The sequence below is a fragment of the Ranitomeya variabilis genome, chromosome 2 (genome assembly GCF_051348905.1).
Source record: "Ranitomeya variabilis isolate aRanVar5 chromosome 2, aRanVar5.hap1, whole genome shotgun sequence".
Lineage (NCBI taxonomy): Eukaryota > Metazoa > Chordata > Amphibia > Anura > Dendrobatidae > Ranitomeya > Ranitomeya variabilis.
Genome location: NC_135233.1, coordinates 862,661,708 through 862,677,909, shown reverse-complemented (window position 1 = coordinate 862,677,909; position 16,202 = coordinate 862,661,708).

Genomic DNA, 16,202 nt, shown 5'->3' with positions numbered 1-16,202 from the left:
CATGGTCTGTGGTTGCACGGAACACTGGAAGAGTCCAAGCCAACGCCAAACGTTGGGCAGTTATGTTACCCTGTATGTCCATAAGAGCAGTCCACATTGAAGTAATTGAGTCCATGGACACTTCAGGGTTTATAAATGCACTCTGACGTTTCATCGCCACCAGAGGCCCCTTGAAGCACATACGCTCCGATAGAGGCACCAACTTTGTAGGAGCAGTGAAAGAACTTCAAATTCCTTCCAACTTAGATACCACCAGTGTGGAAAGATACCTGAGTGAGCAGGGATGCACCTGGACTTTCAATCTGCCACACTCTTCTCACATGGGAGGTGCTTGGGAGAGGATGATAGGAGTAGCACACAGAATCCTTGACTCCATTTTCTTGCAAGCAGGTAGTGCAAGACTCACACATGAAAGTTTGACCACATTCTTGGAAGAAGTTTTGGCCATCATTAATGCTAGACCATTGACTTCACTTTCTAGTGACTCTGGAGATCTGACCATTCTCACTCCTGCCATGTAGCTTACTCAGAAAGCCAGCATCCTCAGCACTCCACCTGGAGATTTCAGCAACAAGGACATCTACAGATGACAATGGAGACAAGTACAAAGTCTCTCGAATACCTTCTGGGACAGATGGAGGAAGCAGTACCTCTCCACCTTACAACCAAGGAAGAGGTGGCAGACCGACAAACCAAACATCAAAACCGGCGATGTTGTTCTCATGAAAGACAGCCAGTCTCACCGCAATGAGTGGCCACTAGGCCTCATCACTAAAATATTCCCAAGCAAAGATGGGAGGGTGCGTAAGGTCGAGGTCAAAGTAGGCAAGTCCGGGGAGAGTAGACTATTCCTCAGACCAGTTGTGGAACTTGTCTTACTGTTTTCGCCAAAAGAACCTGTAGGTGACATCAGTTGATGCCAAGTGGGGAGTGTTCTGTCCTTTTCAGGAAAAGACAGTGTGGCTCTTATTATGCATTGAAGCTTAGAATTACAGTGTTGGTTTGCTGTGTTATAGCACCATCTAGTGGTGGTTAAAATTATAATCTGTGCCTTAGTAACAATTAGAGTGCTGCATTATGGGATTGTACCAAGGTATGCTGGGAAAGAGAGACTCCATTACTTTCTGTGTACTGCCTGGGACACACGTGTTCATGTGCTGTGCTGGAACTATCTCACTTAGTTGCCATCCTGGTTAAGTTTATCCGGTAAGACTGTTACTTCTGTTCTTGTAATATAGTGTTGTACAGAATGTGATTATTGTATAGCAGCCAGTACATAGGAAATGTATTATCAGAGACTTACTGTATGTAGTTATATACACAAGTTGCATCATACTCTATACTTTCTCTGTTAGTTGTAAAGTATCAGCTGTGCTATTATTTGGCCCAATACTTATTTGTGTCATTTGTATTCTTACACAGTAGTTTTACCGCACACATGTTTACCAATAAACAAGTTAGACTACAGCAAACAGTCTCCTTATTTGGAAGACAGAAGTGGTTTATGCCGTATGTTGGATCACACACCGTATCAACGTGTATGAAGACAGAACACTCATAAAATGTGAGATTTACAGGGAGGGAAAACAGTACACTTCTCGAAACAGTGTCTGGGAGGCTGTGGAGGCTGCTGCACGCAGTGTTGATCATAAACACATCAAGCAACTGACAGAATCTATGGATGGAAGGCTGTTGAGTGTCATCATAAAGAAAGGTGGCTATATTGGTCAATAATTTTTTTGGGCTTTGTTTTTGCATGTCAGAAATGTTTATTTCTAAATGTTGTGCAGTTATATTGGTTTACCTGGTGAAAATAAACAAGTGAGATGGGAATATATTTGCTTTTTATTAAGTTGCCTAATAATTCTGCACAGTAATAGTTACCTGCACAAACAGATATCCTCCTAAGATAGCCAAATCTATAAAAAAAAACACTCCAACTTCCAAAAATATTAAGCTGTGATATTTGAGTATTTTGGATTGATTGAGAACATAATTGTTGATCAATAATAAAAATGATCCTCTAAAATACAACTTGCCTAATAATTCTTCACACAGTGTATGTATCCTTATTGTGCTCTGTAAATTTTAATTTCCCTCACTTTACCCCCCATCACCCCATGTTACCCCTCTCCTCTCGCCCTATTATCCCCTTTTTCTTTTATGCTAAAACCAATGAATATACTTGAAATTAAAAAAAAAGTGACGGTCAGTCTTTTGATATTTATGTGTAGGCTCTCTGACTGAGCACTCCAACCTTAATCACGTAACAGTTTTAATTACATCAAGAGCCTATGAACCATATAAATGCAAGCTATCAGCCTGTTGTGACCCCAATGGCAGAGGGTCTCAGGAATAATGCTAAGTCTGTAAATACAGAAAACCAGCTCATAGGGCAGTGGTAACTGGGCTGACCATATAACTAATCCTAGCACCAAAAATACCAGCAACCGGGGAACGTTCCTACGTTGATCCTAGACGTCTCGCGCCAGCTGGAGAGCTAACTACCCCTAGAAGGGAAAAGAAAGACCTTTCTTGCCTCCAGAGGAAATACCCCAAAAAGTTGGATAGAAGCCCCCACAAATAATAACGGTGAGGTAAGAGGAAAAGACAAACATAAGAATGAGCTAGGTATTTAGCAAAGAGAGGCCCACTAGCTAATAGCAGAATATAGAAAGATAACTTATATGGTCAGCAAAAAATCCTATCAAAAATATCCACACTGGAAATTCAAGAACCCCCGAACCATCTAACGGCCCGGGGGGAGAACACCAGCCCCCTAGAGCTTCCAGCAAGGTCAGGAATCACATTAGTACAAGCTGGACAAAAATGATAGCAAACAAATAATCCAAAAAAAACAAAGAAGCAAGACTTAGCTTAATTTAGCACGAACCAGGACCAGCAAACAGGAGCAAACAGAATGTGTCTGATAACACCGATGCCAGGCACTGGACTAAGGTTCCAGGAGGTTTATATAGCAACACCCCTGAAGTAACGACCCAGCTGGGTGCAAACAGAGGGAAGGAAATCCCAGAGTCATATCACTAGTAACCACTAGAGGGAGCCAAAAAAGTCTAATTCACAACAGTACCCCCCCTTAAGGAGGGGTCACCGAACCCTCACCAAGACCACCAGGGTGATCAGGATGAGCAGCGTGAAAGGCATGAACTAAATCGGCCGCATGCACATCAGAGGCAACCACCCGCGAATTATCCTCCTGACCATAACCCTTCCACTTGACCAAATACTGAAGCCTCCGCCTGGAGAGACGAGAATCCAAGATCTTCTCCACCACGTACTCCAATTCGCCCTCAACCAACACCGGAGCAGGAGGCTCAGCAGAAGGAACCACAGGCACAACGTAGCGTCGCAACAAAGACCTATGGAACACGTTGTGAATGGCAAACGAAACCGGAAGATCCAAGCGAAAGGACACTGGATTAAGGATTTCCAATATCTTGTAAGGACCGATGAAGCGAGGCTTAAATTTAGGAGAGGAGACCTTCATAGGAACAAATCGAGAAGACAGCCACACCAAATCCCCAACACGAAGTCGGGGACCCACACCGCGGCGGCGGTTGGCAAAACGCTGAGCCTTCTCCTGTGACAATTTTAAGTTGTCCACCACATGATTCCAGATCTGCTGCAACCTATCCACCACAGAATCTACTCCAGGACAGTCAGAAGGCTCCACATGTCCCGAGGAAAAACGAGGATGGAAACCAGAGTTGCAGAAAAATGGTGAAACCAAAGTAGCGGAACTAGCCCGATTATTTAGGGCAAACTCAGCCAACGGCAAGAAGGTCACCCAATCATCCTGATCTGCCGAAACAAAACACCTCAAGTAAGCTTCCAGAGTCTGATTAGTTCGCTCAGTTTGTCCATTAGTCTGAGGATGAAAGGCAGACGAGAACGATAAATCAATGCCCATCCTAGCACAAAAGGATTGCCAGAACCTGGAAACAAACTGGGATCCTCTATCAGACACAATATTCTCAGGAATTCCGTGTAAACGAACCACATTCTGAAGGAACACAGGAACCAGATCGGAAGAGGAAGGCAGCTTAGGCAAAGGCACCAAATGGACCATTTTTGAAAAGCGATCACATACCACCCAGATGACAGACATACCCCGAGACACCAGGAGATCAGAAATGAAATCCATGGAAATATGTGTCCAAGGCCTCTTCGGGACAGGCAAGGGCAAGAGCAACCCGCTGGCACGGGAACAGCAAGGCTTAGCTCGAGCACAAGTCCCACAGGACTGCACAAATGACCGTACATCCCGTGACAAGGAAGGCCACCAAAATGACCTAGCCACCAGATCTCTGGTGCCAAAAATTCCCGGATGACCTGCCAACACCGAGGAATGAACCTCGGAAATGACTCTGCTGGTCCACTTATCAGGAACAAACAGTCTGTCAGGTGGACAAGAGTCAGGTCTACCAGCTTGAAATCTCTGCAACACACGTCGCAAATCAGGAGAAATGGCTGACAAAATAACTCCTTCTTTAAGAATACCAACAGGTTCTGTGACTCCAGGAGAGTCAGGCACAAAGCTCCTTGAAAGAGCATCAGCTTTCACATTCTTTGAACCTGGTAAATACGAGACCACAAAGTCAAAACGGGAGAAAAACAATGACCAGCGGGCCTGTCTAGGATTCAAGCGTTTAGCAGACTCGAGATACATCAAATTTTTGTGATCAGTCAAGACCACCACACGATGCTTAGCACCCTCGAGCCAATGACGCCACTCCTCAAATGCCCACTTCATGGCCAGTAATTCCCGATTGCCAACATCATAATTCCGCTCAGCAGGTGAAAACTTCCTAGAGAAGAAAGCACATGGTCTCATTACCGAGCAACCAGGGCCTCTCTGTGACAAAACGGCCCCTGCCCCAATCTCAGAAGCATCCACCTCGACCTGAAAGGGAAGTGAGACATCAGGCTGGCACAAAACAGGCGCCGAAGTAAACCGGCGCTTCAACTCCTGGAACGCCTCCACGGCTGCAGGAGCCCAGTTAGCAACATCAGAACCTTTCTTGGTCATATCCGTCAAAGGTTTAACAACTCTAGAAAAATTAGCGATAAAACGACGGTAGAAGTTAGCAAAACCCAAGAACTTCTGAAGACTTTTAACTGACGTGGGTTGAGTCCACTCATGAATAGCTCGGACCTTGACTGGGTCCATCTCCACAGCAGAAGGGGAAAAAATAAACCCCAAAAAGGGAACTTTCTGTACTCCAAAGAGACACTTTGAGCCTTTAACAAACAAGGCATTCTCACGCAAAACCTGAAACACCATCCTGACCTGCTCCACATGTGAGTCCCAATCTTCAGAGAAAACCAGAATATCGTCCAGATAAACAATCATAAATTTATCCAGATACTTCCGGAAAATATCATGCATAAAGGACTGAAATACTGAGGGAGCATTAGAAAGCCCAAAAGGCATCACCAAGTACTCAAAATGACCTTCGGGCGTATTAAATGCAGTCTTCCATTCATCACCTTCCTTAATGCGCACAAGGTTGTACGCACCACGAAGATCTATCTTGGTGAACCACTTGGCACCCTTAATCTGGGCAAACAAGTCCGACAAGAGAGGCAAAGGATACTGAAATTTTACAGTGATTTTATTCAGTAGCCGATAGTCAATACAAGGTCTCAAAGATCCGTCCTTCTTGGCCACAAAAAAGAATCCCGCACCAAGAGGGGAAGAGGATGGACGGATATGCCCCTTCTCCAGAGACTCCTTGATATATGAACGCATTGCGGCATGCTCAGGTACTGACAGATTAAATAATCTTCCCTTAGGAAATGTACTACCTGGAATCAAATCTATGGCGCAGTCACAGTCCCTATGAGGAGGCAGAGCACTGGATCTGGACTCACTGAATACATCCTGATAATCAGACAAATACTCAGGAACTTCCGAAGGAGTAGAGGAAGCAATAGACACCGGCGGGGAATCAGTATGAATTCCCTGACAGCCCCAACTTGACACAGACATTGCCTTCCAATCCAGGACTGGATTGTGGGTCTGTAACCATGGCAGACCCAAAACGACCAAATCATGCATTTTATGCAGAACAAGAAAATGAATCACCTCCCGATGGTCAGGAGTCATGCACATGGTCACCTGCGTCCAAAACTGCGGTTTATTTTCCGCCAATGGCGTAGCATCAATACCTCTAAGAGGAATAGGATTTACTAACGGTTCAAGAACAAAACCACAGCGCTTGGCAAATGACAGATCCATAAGACTCAGGGCGGCACCTGAATCCACAAACGCCATAACAGGGTAAGAAGACAAAGAGCAAATTAAAGTCACAGACAAAATAAATTTAGGTTGCAAATTACCAATGGTGACAGGACTAACAACCCTTGTTAGGCGTTTAGAGCATGCTGATATAACATGTGTAGAATCACCACAGTAAAAACACAACCCATTCTGACGTCTATGATTTTTCCATTCATTTCTAGTCTGAATTCTATCACATTGCATTAAATCAGGTGTTTGTTCAGACAACACCACCAGAGGATTAGCGGTTTTGCGCTCCCGCAAACGCCGGTCAATTTGAATAGCAAGCGCCATAGAATCATTCAGACTTGTAGGAATGGGGAAACCCACCATCACATTCTTAATGGCTTCAGAAAGGCCATTTCTGAAATTTGCGGCCAGACCACACTCATTCCACTGAGTAAGCACGGACCATTTCCGAAATTTTTGGCAATACACTTCAGCTTCATCCTGACCCTGAGAAATAGCCAGCAAGGCTTTTTCTGCCTGAATTTCAAGATTGGGTTCGTCGTAAAGCAATCCGAGCGCCAGAAAAAACGCATCAATATTCGCCAATGCCGGATCTCCTGGCGCTAGCGAGAAAGCCCAATCCTGAGGGTCGCCCCGCAAAAAAGAAATAACAATTTTAACTTGCTGAGCTGAATCTCCAGATGAACGGGGTCTCAGAGAAAGAAACAATTTACAATTATTCTTGAAATTCCTAAACCTAAATCGATCTCCAGAAAACAATTCCGGAATAGGTATTTTAGGTTCAGACATAGGACTACTGGTAACAAAATCTTGTATACCCTGCACACGAGCTGCCAGCTGGTCAACACTTGTAATCAAGGTCTGCACATTCATGTCTGCAGCAAGCACACGCCACTCAAAGGTAAAGGGGAGGAAGAGAAGGAAAGAAAAAAAAAAAAAAAACTCAGAATTTCCTTTCTTATTATCCCACTTCTGCAATGCTTTAAACATTCAATGTTGGCCTGGCATACTGTTGTGACCCCAATGGCAGAGGGTCTCAGGAATAATGCTAAGTCTGTAAATACAGAAAACCAGCTCATAGGGCAGTGGTAACTGGGCTGACCATATAACTAATCCTTGCACCAAAAATACCAGCAGCCGGGGAACGTTCCTACGTTGATCCTAGATGTCTCGCGCCAGCCGGAGAGCTAACTACCCCTAGAAGGGAAAAGAAAGACCTTTCTTGCCTCCAGAGGAAATACCCCAAAAAGTTGGATAGAAGCCCCCCACAAATAATAACGGTGAGGTAAGAGGAAAAGACAAACATAAGAATGAGCTAGGTATTTAGCAACGAGAGGCCCACTAGCTAATAACAGAATATAGAAAGATAACTTATATGGTCAGCAAAAAATCCTATCAAAAATATCCACACTGGAAATTCAAGAACCCCCGAACCGTCTAACGGCCCGTGGGGAGAACACCAGCCCCCTAGAGCTTCCAGCAAGGTCAGGAATCACATTAGTACAAGCTGGACAAAAATGATAGCAAACAAATAATAAAAAAAAAACAAAGAAGCAAGACTTAGCTTAATTTAGCACGAACCAGGACCAGCAAACAGGAGCAAAAAGAATGTGTCTGATAACACCGATGCCAGGCACTGGACTAAGGTTCCAGGAGGTTTATATAGCAACACCCCTGAAGTAACGACCCAGCTGGGTGCAAACAGAGGGAAGGAAATCCCAGAGTCATATCACTAGTAACCACTAGAGGGAGCCAAAAAAGTCTAATTCACAACATCAGCCCATGAGAGGGAGTTGCATTAGATTAGGTTCCCAGCAAAGAATGTCTCCTTGCTATGGTTGCTGGACATGATAAGAATCTTTTTTTTTTTTCCTATTTTCTTGTTCAGTAATGCAATTAAATTTTCATATATTTAATGTTTACATGCTATAATACTACAGAGTGCAATTTTATTTGTTAGTTATATTTGGTCACTTTTTCACAAACTTTTAGGTTTTCCTTCCTGCTGCTGTGTGTTTCAGGATTTTTGGTTATAATTTCTATCTGCGCCGTCACACAAGTCGGCAGTTTACATATGGCTTTCAATTCCTTGTGGAACCACAGGGGAAAAAGGATCAGTCAGGTACAAAAGTATTTCATTCAGAGCCATCCACCTTTCATTGAGATCGATAAGGCTAAGGACTAGTGATGATCAAATAGTGAAATTTTCGAATTCGGGAAAATTGGCATGAATAATTTCTAATATCAGTGTATTCTTACTCCTTTTTGAGCTAGTACAGTCATGAGTCTTCTTGGGAATGATGCAGCAAGTTTTTCACACCTGGATATGGGGATCCTCTGCCTTTCTTCCTTACAGATCCTCTCCAGTTCTGTCAGGTTGGATGGTGAACAGTCATTTTCAGGTCTCTTCAGAGATGCTCAATTGAGTTTAGGTTGGGGCTGTGGGTGAGCCAGTCAAGAATGGTCACAGAGTTGTTCTGAAGCCACTCCTTTGTTATTTTAGCTGTGTGCTTAGGGTCGTTGTCTTGTTGGAAGGTGAACCTTTGACCAAGTCTGAGGTCCAGAACACTCTGGAAGAGGTTTTCATCCAGGATATCTCTGTACTTGGCCACAATAATGTTTCCTTCAATTGCAACCACTCGTCCTGTCCCTGCAGCTGAAAAACACTCCCATAGCATGATGATGCCACCATGTTTCACTGTTGGGATTGTATTGGGCAGGTGATAAACAGTGCCTGGTTTTCTCCACACATACTGCTTAGAATTGTCAACAAAAAGTCTATCTTTGCATCATCAGACCAGAGAATCTTATTTCTCATAGTCTGCGAGTCCTTCATGTGTTTTTAGCAAACTCTATGTGGGCTTTCATATGTCTTGCACTGAGGAGAGGCTTCCGTCAGGCCAATCTGCCATAAAGGCCCGACTAGTGGATGGTTGCAGTGATAGTTGACTTTGTGGAACTTTTTCCCATCTCCCTACTGCATCTCTGGAGCTTAGCCACAGTGATCTAGGGGTTCTTCTTTACCTCTCTCACCAAGGCTCTTCTCCCACGATTGCTAAGTTTGGCTGGACGGCCAGGTCTAGAAAGACTTCTGGTGGTCCCAAACCTCTTCCATTTAAGAATTATGGAGACCACTATGCTCTAATGATCCTTGAGTACTGCAAACATTCTTTTGTAACCTTGGCCAGATCTATGCCTTGCCACAATTCTGTCTCTGAACTTCTTGGCCAGTTCATTTGACCTAATGATTCTCATTTGGTCTGACATGCACTGTGAGCTGTGAGTTTTTATATAGACATGTGTGCCTTTCTAAATCAAGTCCTATCAGTTTAATTAAACACAGCTGGACTCCAATGACAGAGTAGAACCATCTCAAGGAGGATCACACGGACATGGACAGCATGTGTCTTAAATATCTGAATACTTATTACCATGTGATATTTCTGTTTTTCTTTTTTAATACATTTGCAAAAATTTCTACATTTCTGTTTTTTCAGTCAAGATGGGGTGCAGAGTGTACATTAATGAGAAAAAAATTAACTAATTTGAATTTACCAAATGGCTGCAATGAATGAAAGAGTGAAAAATTTAAAGGGGTCTGAATACTTTCCGTACCCACTGTACATTACTAAAAGAAGAGGAGACCCTACTACAGAAGAATCTCAAATTTGCCCCTCTTCTGAGGCTTGTCCATTCAACTTATATATCAGTATGAAAAAGTATTTATGGAACTTAGCCCTAAATAGGTATTTTATGACAAAAGGACAGGAATGTATCAGATTTAGTTGAAACAAAAACATAAGGTTTATGCATACTACATTATCAAAACAATTCAAATTCAATCGAACCAAAGAGTACTCTAGGGCCTTCTTTACTTTTGATAATATGGTCACCTTGTACATAAGAAAAATTTAAGAGGAACCTTAAGTACATATCGCAAAACCTCATTAAAAAAGAGTAGGCGATTATCTATCTACAAGAAAATCATGATGTAATTATTCCCCCAGCCGACAAAGGTGGTGGTATTGTAATCTTGAACAAGGCCAGGTACAATGAGGAGTCAGTCCATCTCTATGGGAACTCTATAACATATAGAAAGTTAAAGAGTGGCCCTACAATAAAATACATCAAAGAACTAAGTATGCTAGCAATAAAAGTGAAATCTCTGGGGGATCCTGAATAAGAAGAAATACCAATTCATACTAAACAAAACTCCAAGCTCAGGAGTCTTTTACCATATTACAAAACTCCATAAGAGCACCACATGTCCCCCAAGAAGACCCACAAGATCATCCCTGGCATCAACTGCCTAACAGCTAATCTTTCCATACACATGGACATGCACCTACAAAAATGCGTTCCACATTTACTTAACTTAAAAGATACGGAATATGCCCTTCAAATCTTGGAACCAATCAAATGGAAGAGCAATTGCACTCTGGGAACCCTTGACATCAAGTCTCTGTACTCAGTAAGTGACCAACAGAAAGGATCAACCAAGTGAATGGTGGCTGATCATAGACAATTCTAAGCGAAGCCTAAAATGTGTGCTTTTACACAATAGAAACAAATGTGGATCAATCCCAACAGGTCAGGTAACTAAGATGACAGAAAAAGCAAAACACTCTGGTCCTACAGAAAATATCATATATCACCACGATCACCAGTGGCCCATCTGTGTGGATCTAAAGATGGTGAATATGCTCCTGGGACAGCAGAGTGGATACACTAATTATCCTTGTTTTACCTTTCTCTGGGATAGTAGATCAAAAAATGAGCACTGAGTGAGAAAACAATGGCCTCTGAGAGAACACATGGAAGTTGGAGTAAAGAATGTAACTGCTTAACCATTGATTGACAGGAAAAAATTCATTTTACCATCACGGCACATCAAATTCGGCTTATTGAAGCAGTTTATAAAGGCTTTAAACAAAGAGGGAAAATTCTTTGACTGCATCTGCAGAAAATTTCCAGCTCTGACCATGGAGAAGCTAGACACAGGTACTGTATTTTTGTTGGTCCTCAAATCAAATGATTCATGAAAGATCCACACTTCAAATATTCATTCAATGATGCTGAGGCAGATACATGGTCTTCTTTCACTATGGTTGTACAGAATTTTCTTGGGAACTATAAAGCAGATTACACTGAGCTAGTAGAAAGAAGGTTATATTCTTTCTGTCACCTTGGCTGTGCAATGAGTATCTCTGCAATCACTTGGATTGTTTCCCAGAAAAATTTGGGATGACCTAAAGGTACCTTCACACTAAACAACTTTCCAACGAGAACGACAACGATCCGTGACGTTGCAGCGTCCTGGATAGCGATCTCGTTGAGTTTGACACGCAGCAGCGATCTGGATCCCGCTGTGATATCGCTGGTCAGAGCTAGAAGTCCAGAACTTTATTTGGTCGTCAGATCGGCGTGTATCGTCATGTTTGACAGCAAAAGCAACGATGTCTGCAATGTTTCTTCATGGAGCGAACTGGAGCGAACAACCAGCGAGAACGATAAGTACGTTACTGGATCACTCCGGCATCGTTCTGCTGTTGCCGGTGTCTGACGTCTCCTAGCGACCTAAACAGCGATGCTGCAGCGATCGGCTCGTTGTCTATATCGCTGCAGCGTCGCTTAATGTGACGGTACCTTTAGTGAAGAGCAGAGTGAATGATTCCACCAAGATTTAAGAACTCTAGAAGAAAGATACTGAGGACACTGTGATACCCACATAATGGCGGATTACAGCGGCTCTATTCAAAGTGATTGCTATGATGCAACTCACAGCAAGAAATCTTTAAAGCACAGCTTTTGTTAGGTTTCTCAGTAAATGAACAGTGTATCAATGACAACTTTACATGGATGTTTAATTCTTATTCTGTGATGAAAGTTCTTTATAAATAGAATAAATCTTCAAGCATGATTTTGTTTTAATAACCAAGAAAGCAAAAATAATAATGTTTAGTAAACATCAGTCCTAGTGTTCGATCGGTTGTATGCATATGCATAGAGTATATCACAACAGCTGATGGAAGAAAAAATAAGGGCATATTTAGAATCCGCAACAAAAACTAACCTAAGACCAGGTTAAATATATCACGTCACAATTTTCTTATTCTCCAATCTCATTCACATTTGGGAAAAAAAGTATTGCAAGTTTTCCCACCTACAAAGAATATAGACTTCAACTGTGACAGACAGAATCTAAAAATTAAAGCCAGAAAATCACATTGCATGCTTTTTAAATAATTAAATAGCATTTTATTGCATGAAATAAGTATTTTATCACCTACCAACCACCAACAATTCTGGCTCTCACAGACCTGTTTGTTTTTCTTTAAGAAGCCCTCCTACTCTGCACTTATTACCTGTATTAATTGCACCAGTTTGAACGCATTACCTGTATAACAGACACTTGCCCAAACAATCAATCACACTCCAACATCTCCACAATGGCCAAGTACAAAATGCTGTCTAAGGACACCAGGACACAATTGTAGACCTGCACAAGGCTGGGATGGTCTACAAAACAATAGGAAAGAAGCTGGGCGAGAAGGCAACAACTGTTGGGACAATTATTAGAAAATGGAAGAAACACAAGATGACTCTCAATCTTCCTCAGTCTGGGGCTCTATGTATTATCTCGCCTTATTGGGTAAGGAATAGGATGATTCTGAGAAAGGTTAAGAATCAGCCCAGAAATACATGGTAGGACTTGGTCAATGACCTGAAGAGAGCTGGAACCACAGTCTCAAACATTACCATTAGTAACACACTACACCATCATGGATTCAAATTCTTCACACAAGGTGCCCCTGCTCATACCATCACATGTCCAAGTCCAGTTGAAGCTGGCCATTGACCATCTAGATGATACAGAGGAGGCATGGGAGAAGGTCATGTTGTCAGATGAGAAAATTGGCCGTGTTTGGAGGAAGAAGAAAAATGAGAACAACCCCTAGAACACCGTCCTAATCGTGAAGCATGATTGGGGAAACATCCTACTTTGGGGTTGCTTTTCTTCAAAGGGAACAGTATAACTGAACCGTATTGAAGGTAGGATGGATAAGGTCATGTATCACAAGATTTTGGCCAACAACTTCCCCCAATAGAAAATCTTTGGAGGAAGCTGAAACTCAATGTTATCCAGTGACAGCCCCAACACCTGAAAGATCTAGAGACGATCCCTGCTGCAGTGTGTGTAAACTTGGTCAAGAACTACAGGAAATGTCTGATTTCTGTAACTGCCAAGAAAAGTTTCTGTACCAAATATTAAGTTATGTTTTTCTATTGTATCAAATACTTATCTCATGTAGTAAAATGCAAATTATTTATGTAAAAATCATACAATATGATTTTCTTGTTTTTTTTTAAAGATTTTGTCTGTCACAGGTGTAGTGTACCTACGATAAAAATTACTGATATCTCCATTCTTTGTAGGTAAGAAAACTTGCAAATTCAGCAGTGAATCAAATACTTATTTTCCCCACTGTACAAATACCTTCAAAATGAGATTGCTCATCACTAGTGTTGAGCATTCCGATACCGCAAGTATCGGGTATCGGCCGATACTTGCGGGTATCGGAATTCCGATACCGAGATCCGATACTTTTGTGGTATCGGGTATCGGTATCGAAACAACATTAATGTGTAAAATAAAGAATTAAAATAAAAAATATTGCTATACTCACCTCTCCGACGCAGCCTGGACCTCACCGAGGGAACCGGCAGCGTTGTTTGCTTAAAATGCGCGCGTTTCCTGCCTCCCGCGACGTCACGGCTTCTGATTGGTCGCGTGCCGCCCATGTGGCCGCGACGCGACCATTCACAGCAAGCCGTGACGTAATTTTGAGGTCCTGGAAGCCTAATTCTAGGCATTCAGGATTTTAAAATTACGTTCCGGCTTGTGATTGGTCGCGTCGCGGTCACATGGACGACGCGACCAATCACAAGCCGTGACGTCACGGGAGGCAGGACACGCGCGCATTTTAAAATTACGTCACGGCTTGTGATTGGTTGCGTGCCGCCCATGTGGCCGCGACGCGACCAATCACAGCAAGCCGTGACGTAATTTCATGTCCTGAATGCAGAAATAGGCATTCAGGACCTGAAATTACGTCACGGCTTGCTGTGATTGGTCGCGTCGCGGCCACATGGGCGGCACGCAACCAATCACAAGCCGTGACGTAATTTTAAAATGCGCGCGTGTCCTGCCTCCCGTGACATCACGGCTTGTGATTGGTCGCGTCGCCCATGTGACCGCGACGCGACCAATCACAAGCCGGAACGTAATTTTAAAATCCTGAATGCCTAGAATTAGGCTTCCAGGAACTCAAAATTACGTCACGGCTTGCTGTGATTGGTCGCGTCGCGGCCACATGGGCGGCACGCGACCAATCAGAAGCCGTGACGTCACGGAAGGAAGGAAACGCGCGCATTTTAAGCACAGAACGCTGCCGGTTCCCTCGGTGAGGTCCAGGCTGCGTCGGAGAGGTGAGTATAGCAATATTTTTTATTTTAATTCTTTATTTTACACATTAATATGGTTCCCAGGGCCTGAAGGAGAGTTTCCTCTCCTTCAGACCCTGGGAACCATCAGGAATACCGTCCGATACATGAGTCCCATTGACTTGTATTGGTATCGGGTATCGGTATCGGATTAGATCCGATACTTTGCCGGTATCGGCCGATACTTTCCGATACCGATACTTTCAAGTATCGGACGGTATCGCTCAACACTACTCATCACTGGAGAAGCGCTCTGTGGATATAAAGGTATTGATTGTCTTATATTAAATGCAAATGTTTTGGCACCCCCTGTCAAAATTACTGTTATTGGAACAGTTAAGCAAGTTAAAGATTGAATTATCTCTAAAAGGGCTAAAGTTAAAGATGACACCTTTCCTTTGTATTTTAAGCAAAAAAAAAAAAAAATATATATATATATATATATATATATATATATTGTAAATTTCAATATGTTAAAAATTGCAAAAAGGGAATTGGGCTAATGCAAAAGTTTGGGCACCCTTTGGAGATTTGTGTACTCCGATAACTTTGACCAATGTTACACACCTAAATTAGCCGATTAAGGTTATGTCTTGTTCACTATCATCGTTAAGAAATGTCATGTGATGCAAATTTCCCAGAGTTATAAAAACCCAGCCTCCTCCAATTTTGTGCCACTAAAACTGCAGCCATGGGTTCTTTTAAGCAGCTGCCTAGTACTCTGAAAATGAAAATGCTGGATGCCCACAAAGCAGGAGAAGGCTATAAGAAGATAGCAAAGCATAGTCAAATAGCCCTTTCCTCAGTTCGAAATGTAATTAAGAAATGGCAGTTAACAGGAACAGTGGAGGTAAAAATAAAGTCTGAAAGACCAAGCAAAATTTCAGTGAGAGCTACTTGTAGGATTGCTAGAGCTCAGCTCAGGGGTACAGCAATGTGGAGCCCATGTGCTCCCACGTACGCAAATCTGTTCCTCGGCTGGTGGGAGGAAACCAGCATCTTTGGTGAGGGTGATGCTTGGTGAGATCCACATATGAGCCTCTGGGCCAGATTCATTGATGACATTTTTGTGTTGTGGTCTGACCCAGAGGCTAATTTTCTGAGGTTTGTGTCTTGCATAAATGAAAATCAACTAGGTCTCAGATTCACATCTGAACATGATGTTAACAAGCTAACATTTCTGGATCTCAATATAAGCAAAGATGAACGAGGCTTTCTCAGGACAGATACATATCGCAAACCGACAGCCATGAATGGACTCCTGAGGTGGGATAGCCATCACCCTCCATAATTAAAACATGGCAATCCAAAGGGTCAGTTCCTTCGTATCAGGAGGAACTGTTCCCAGGCGGGAGACTTTCAGATACAGGCTCGTGATCTTGATATAAGATTCTCTGAGAAGAGTTACTGAGTCACCCCATGG